The sequence below is a fragment of the Callorhinus ursinus genome, unplaced genomic scaffold (genome assembly GCF_003265705.2).
Source record: "Callorhinus ursinus isolate GAN/ISIS: 27379988/994484 unplaced genomic scaffold, GSC_fseal_2.0 scaffold77, whole genome shotgun sequence".
NCBI classification, from domain to species: domain Eukaryota; kingdom Metazoa; phylum Chordata; class Mammalia; order Carnivora; family Otariidae; genus Callorhinus; species Callorhinus ursinus.
This window is the reverse complement of record NW_027397139.1, coordinates 4,957,864-4,964,477: the sequence shown is the minus strand read 5'-3', so window position 1 is coordinate 4,964,477 and position 6,614 is coordinate 4,957,864.

Here is a 6,614-nt window from a genome sequence, read left to right as displayed (position 1 = left end):
GAGGGAACCCTCCCTGTGCAAACCGTGAAGCTGCAAAGTCCTTTCCAGTTCTCCATCCTGCCTCCCTAATGCTTTGCCCCACCATTACCTCTGTCAGGAAAGGGAGAGAAGGAAGGCGTCTCTTGGATGATTCCAAAAGAAAGGCTTTTGAGGGCATCTGGTTCAATCTGGGAGACCCTTGCAAAAATCCCCTTTACTGGCCTGAAATGTCCTAAACCTTGCACTCAGAGATTTATTTTTCCCTCTTAAGTTAAATCTGACCAAGATCCACAGGCGCCTTTCACAAAAAGGTAAAGTCCATATTGCCGCACTCAGAGGGACCTGTCATCATTGCAAAGTTCTATAAGCAATTGCTGTTCCAACATGAGTCCACTTTATGGGAGGGAGTTGGGGGATGGGCAAACTAGGGGAAGGGGATTCAAGGTACAAACTTCCAGTTATAAAATTAGTCACAGAGATGAAAAGTGCAGCATGGGGAATATGATAATATCGTAATAACATTGTTTGGGTGACATATGGGATTGTGGAATCACTATGTGGTGCACCTGAAGCTAATAGAACATTGTGTGTCGACTACACTGCAATAATAAAAATTATTTTTCAAGTCCACTCTCCTACTAGAGACAGCTCATTAAACCTGCTTGGCATGAAGTTAAGCCTGTATCTGCCACACCTAGCATCCACGAGTGCCGTGAAGGCCAGGCATTGCCTTGAGCTCGCAAGAGGAGCAGGGTCTCGGGAGCCAGGCACTTACATGAGGTCAAGGAGAAGGGAGGGGCCAGAGCTCCACCAGCCTTGGAGGGAGGGCTGGAAGGTCCATTTCTGCTGCTCAAATACGTGGGAAAGCAAGAAAGTTCACAGCCAAGGAGCTGGAACCAGGGGGGGTGATCTCTGGATGTGTAGGATGTTTTGAATGGAAAGCAGAGGGGACCGGAAGTGGCTGAGAGTGTGTGGAGTTTGGTGGGGAGGACAGCAGGTGGTGGGGAAGGAGGGGCATCTCACTGCATGGTGCCAGGACCTGGGATAAGCATAGAACAGAAAACAGATTGGATCCCTATTAGATTCCTTTCCTGGTGCTGCATAGCAAACGCCGGCAAACTCTGAGGCTTCGACAACAGTAATTCATCATCTGGCAATTCTTGAGGCCAGAAGTCCACCGTGGGTCCCACTGGGCTCAGATCGAGAGGTCGGCAGGGCTGGGTCCCTCTGGACATGGCAAGGGAGCATCTGTTTCCGGCTTGCTAGGGTGCTGGCAGAACTCAGCTCCTTGTGGTGTAGACCTGGGGTCCCCACCTCCCGTGGCTGTCAGCTGAGGGCTGTCCCAGCTTCGGAGGCACTGCCGCCTTGGCCCGTGGCCCTCCCTCCGTCTCTGGCCAGCAGTGAGGACCGTCCCTGTTCTGCTTCTTCTCATGTCTGTGGTCTCAGCCAAGAAAGGGCCCCAGTTTCTAAGGACCCACATGATTAAATGAGGCCCCCCTGGATAATCCAGGCCAGTGTGCCCGCCGCAGGGTCTGGAACCTGAATCACATAAGCACAGTCCCTTTTGCTACATATGGTTCCATGTGCCCAGGTTCCAGGGATGCGGATGTGGACGGTGTCCATCTCATCTCTGGAGCGACTGTTCTCCTACCTCACCCACCTCACACCACACACACAAATTGACTCTAAATGATTTCAGGATCTAAATGTCAATAAGAAAAAAGGTAAACCAAGTGAAAAATAGGAAAAAGACATGAAGAGGCATCTCACAGAAAACATGAACAGATGATACTCAGTGCCTGACTGACCAGCAAAACGTTGGAGAGAATGATCTCTTTTATGCGCTGAGGAATTCGGTCTAAACTTGGGGAACAACTTGGCATCACCTCATAAAGGAGCGAGTGCCTGGACCGGCAGCCAAACAGGCCGTGAGACTTACGAGAGGGTCACACACGGACTAACAGCGCTGGCATCCTGGGAAGGACACATGGTCGCCACTGGGATTGCCCACACCTGCCACGGGACAAAGCAGAGGGAGGGAGGAGGAAGGAGGAAAGGGATGAAGGAGCGGTGGATAACCATGTACTACTAAAACGTCCTCCACCTAGTTTATGTTTAAATAACTCCAAATGAAGCAGGGGCTGCAAAGAAAAGGCATCCCATACACCTGCTCCTTTCAAAGTAAGGGTACCGGGCCTGGGGCGGGGCGGGGGGGCGGGCAGAACACCTCGTTCTGAATACCTCGTTCTGCAGGTGCGAGCGTCGGCCCCTCGGAGGCAGGGAGGCGCCGCAGTGACGCGAGTTGGCCACCAGAGGTCGCCCCTCTCAAGGGCATAGCGGGCTCTCCGCGAGCCGGGCGCGTCGGGCTGGGAACTCCGTGCCCCCAGCTCCTCGACGCCCCGCCCCCGGCACTGTCGCTCCTCCCCCTTCCTTCCAGGAGGACCCGTGCTCCGCGTACGCACGGCGCTCGAACACGCAGCGTTCGGCGCTGGGCAGCCTCGGGTGGGGCCTCCAGCTGGAACCACATTTGCAAAATTCCGTGGTGTTGGGAAGTGCCCTGGACCAAAGATGACACAGGGATCAGGGGCTTCCTGGGTCTAAAGTAAACTCACTGGAGACCAGCCCCAACTGTGCTCTTCCCTCACACCTGCTACAAGGGTTATTTCCCAAAGCAGGGACACAGACTGGTGTCTTCAAGGGGCCGGTAAGTGAGACACAGGCCCAGAGCTAAATGACATCAAATAAGATGATGAGAAATCACTCCCCTTTGTCCTTAATTACAATTCTTCTGGGTACCTCAAGAGGTAAATCTCAGTTTGCAGCTAGCAGAGGTTTGAATTCTCCAGTTTTGTTCATCCTTTTTAACCAAGAGAGAGCAGGTCCCTGTGTGGGCCCGGCTGTGAAAGCTGGACTCTAATGTTTTGTTCTTACTGCTGTTGGTTTACACACCTTGTTTCTGGTTTTGTTTTGTGATTGTTACATAATAATTGCAAACAGGCATCATGACCCTTTACCCCTGAACACTCGGTGTGTGTTTCTAATGTCCCCTTATATAACCACAGCATGGTTATCAAAATCAGGGTAAAAATAACACTGATAAAATACTATTATCTAGTCAAGAATTTTTTTTAAGATTTTATTTATTTGACAGAGAGAGAGCGCACAAGCAGGGGGAGCAGCAGAGAGAGAGGGAGAAGCAGGCTCCCCGCGGAGCAGGGAGCCCGACTCGGGACTCGATCCCAGGACCCCGGATCATGACCTGAGCCGAAGGCAGACGCCCACTGACTGAGCCCCCCAGGCGCCCCTAGTCAGAAATTCTTAGTCATATATCACAGGTTGTTCCAATCCACGGTTCCCTCCACCCCCGGCTCCCAAGCCAGTCCAAGTGAGGTGTCATGTTTATGAGCCTTTTCAGTACCCTCCACTCTGGGACAATTCTTCACTCTCTATTTCGTGAACTACACAATTTTGAGTTTTGTCCAGTTATTTTATAGAGGCTCCTTCAGTTTGGGTTTCTAATATTTTCTCCTGATCGGTGAGAGGATGTGCATAAAACGAGGAGATAAAATGCATGTCGGTGCATTTTGGCAAGAGTCCCTCAGCGGGTGCTGCCCATGGTGTCAGCATACCTCATCACTGCGGAGGCTCATCTCCAGCCTCTGACCCAGGTGGTCTGTCCAGGTTCTCCAAAGGAAAATGCCATGTTTTCCCCTTGAAATTAACAGATAATCTTTTGAGAGATACTTCAGGATGATGCAAATCCTGTTTTCTCTCATCAGGCTTTCATCAACGACCTTTACTTCTTTCCTTTTAGGGAAAGCCGTGCTGGTTTCCCATTTCCAGACATGACACACTCTTTTTTTGTACAAGTTTACTTAGGTAACAGAAATGGGTCCATGCCTGACTTAAGCATATCATGACATAAGAGTGCAAATGAGTGGGCCAAAATCGTGACAAGGGCTCAAGACTGATGGGGTCGCATAGGCTGTGTGGTCTCCTCCAGCTGACACGCCAGGCCCCTCTCCCAAAATTCCTCCTGCTCGGGGCACCTGGGTGGCTCAGGTGTTAAACGTCTGCCTTCGGCTCAGGTCATGATCCCAGGGTCCTGGGATCGAGCCCTGCATCGGGCTCCCTGCTCGGCGGGAAGCCTGCTTCTCCCTCTCCCACTCCCCCCGCTTGTGTTCCCTCTCTCTCTGTCAAATAAATAAATAACACCTTTTTAAAAAAATCCTCCTGCTCAACAGGAACAGCTCTCCTCAGACTGCAGGCTCCCCCGTGGTAGTTCCCAACTGTAGGCTAGTTTTGGAGATTCGTGAATCACCTGAGCACAAGCTCTAGCAGGGGAGTGATGTGTGACAGCTGGGAGTCCCCCTCCCCATAAAGACCGTTGCCTGGTCATATTGGATGAGTCCCCTGCAGCTGCTATAACAAATTGCCACAGAGGGAGTGGTTTAAAACTACACACAGAATACTCTTATGGTTCTGGGGTCAGAAGGTAGCTGGGGCTCACCTGGGCTAAAGGCAAGGTGTGGGAAGGGCTGGTCCCCTCAGAAGGCTCCAGGGGAGAATCTGTTCCCATAGCTCCAAGAAGCCAGGCAGGGGACAGGGTGTCGACTTAAAGATTAGCCACATCATACCACTGTCAGAGGCTAGAGCAGAAGCCGCCTTGAAGAAGCTAGGGCTGCGCAGGCCTGTCCAGGGAGCCAGAGCCTCAGAGGTGATGCTACCCAACACCAGGAGAAAGGAGAGAGACACACACCCCAGCCTCTCCTCTCTAGGGTCCCACCCGAGCTCCCGTTGGGGGAAGTGAGAGGGCAGGGGGTTCTGGGAGGTGTAGATTTTTTTCCCCCAGGCACTGAGCTGGGGTGCCAATGACCCACACTTGTCAATGCTCCAGATCACCTGCTCTGGGCTGTGCAAGGGAACCTCAGCAGTAGTGAAATCCTAAGTCCTTTTGTGCGTGAAAAGATTGTATTTTGTTATAATAAATTTGTCCCCCACCAAGCCACATTTTCCAAAACTGTATGACGATGGGAGAATGGTTACACAGAGGCCCCGATTCTTTGCCCACCCTCTACCCATGCCCTTTGTCACATAACTTGAGAGTTCTTCCTCCAGAGCAGAATCTAATTCTCTGCCCCACGACTGGCCTTGACAAACAGAGTGTGGAAGAATGGCTGTGCCTCTTCCAAGCCTCGTGTGTCCCCTCTTGCCGTGGCTGTGAGCACATGCCTGGGCGAGCCTGCTGGAGGATGAGGGACATGCGGGGCACAGTGGGGTTGGTGCGGCTGGGCGACCCCAGACAATGCGTGGGTGAGCTCAGACAATGTTCATCACCCCGGCAGCAAGTGCCTACTGCTAAATGCAGCCCCCCAGGTGTGTGGCTTTTGTCCTCCCAGTGGTTTTGTGGCAAAAGCTGAGGGATGGAGTGCCCCTCCTCCTTCTGGGCAGTATCCATCACATCATGGAAGGGGTGTTCCAGCAGAAACACACACTGGCTTCTGAGTACCAAGACTCTTCCCCTCTGAACCTCAAAGCACTGTGCCGTCCCACGGAGACGGAAAGAGCAGAAATATAGGATGAGCAAAGCTTCCTGACCCCACGCTCAGTAAGACTCAGTTAGTCCTCCCCAAAGGGGAGGGGTAAATGAGTGGGGCATAAGTCCACACTGGGGGTCCTGGGACAGCCAGCCCATGAGCCCTACCCGCCTGCCCTCCACCCAGGTGGTGGAGACCACAGAAGGACCCCGCGAGGTCAGCAGGGTCTGAGAGCGGGGTAGACCGGGACTTGCTCGTTAGAGGTGGCACCTGCTGTATGTTTTATTAGGATACAACAGGGCTCTCCATGTCAGCACTGTGGACATTTGGGTGGGTCTCTGGGTGGTGTTCTGGGCACTGTGGGGAGGTGCCAGGAGCTCCCCAGTCGTGACAGACAGGGACGTCCCCAGACATGGCCCTAGGGCCCCTGGGGCAGGACGGCCCTCCAGGGAGGACTAGCATGTTGGTGAGGTCTGGGGCGGTGTGTGCGTTCAGGGAGAAGTTCGTGCCGTCTGCTGTCGTCTGAAATAGAAAAACACCCTTCACTCTTCTTTGACCTTGAAGAGGACACTTGTCCTGGGTTTTTCTGACGCCGGTGAGGACAGTCTCTTTTTCTGTCACAGAAACAAAGTCGCTCCCGGGCTGCAACAAGGACCCAGAAGGTCCCTAAGGTTTTCTCGCACAAGTCAGGATCCGTGCACTGCAGCCCAGACGCAGCTCAAGAAAGAGGGGGAAGGAGAGGCTGTGCCCTCGCTCTGGGGTCTGTGGTTTACTTTTCAGGGTGGGACAGCAGGTGCCCTCCCGCGGGGGCAGGTGGGACAGCAGGTGGGACCGCAGGTGCCCTCCTGCGAGCTCCGGCCAGCCCCCGGCCCCTCCGCCGCCTCTCCCGGCCTCCTCCCAACTTCCGTCCGCATCCCTGCGCTTTGACTAGCTCTGCATCAGTGGAATTCCCTTCTGTTTGGCCTGTGAAGCTCAAAACTGCGTGAATTTCCTCCGAGTTCCTTCTCGACGCTGAGGAGAGCCCCGTTGAGGCAACACACGCCCACTCGCTCGGCTGCTCCGCTGAAGATGGGAATCAGGTGGTTTCCAGGTCTCGGA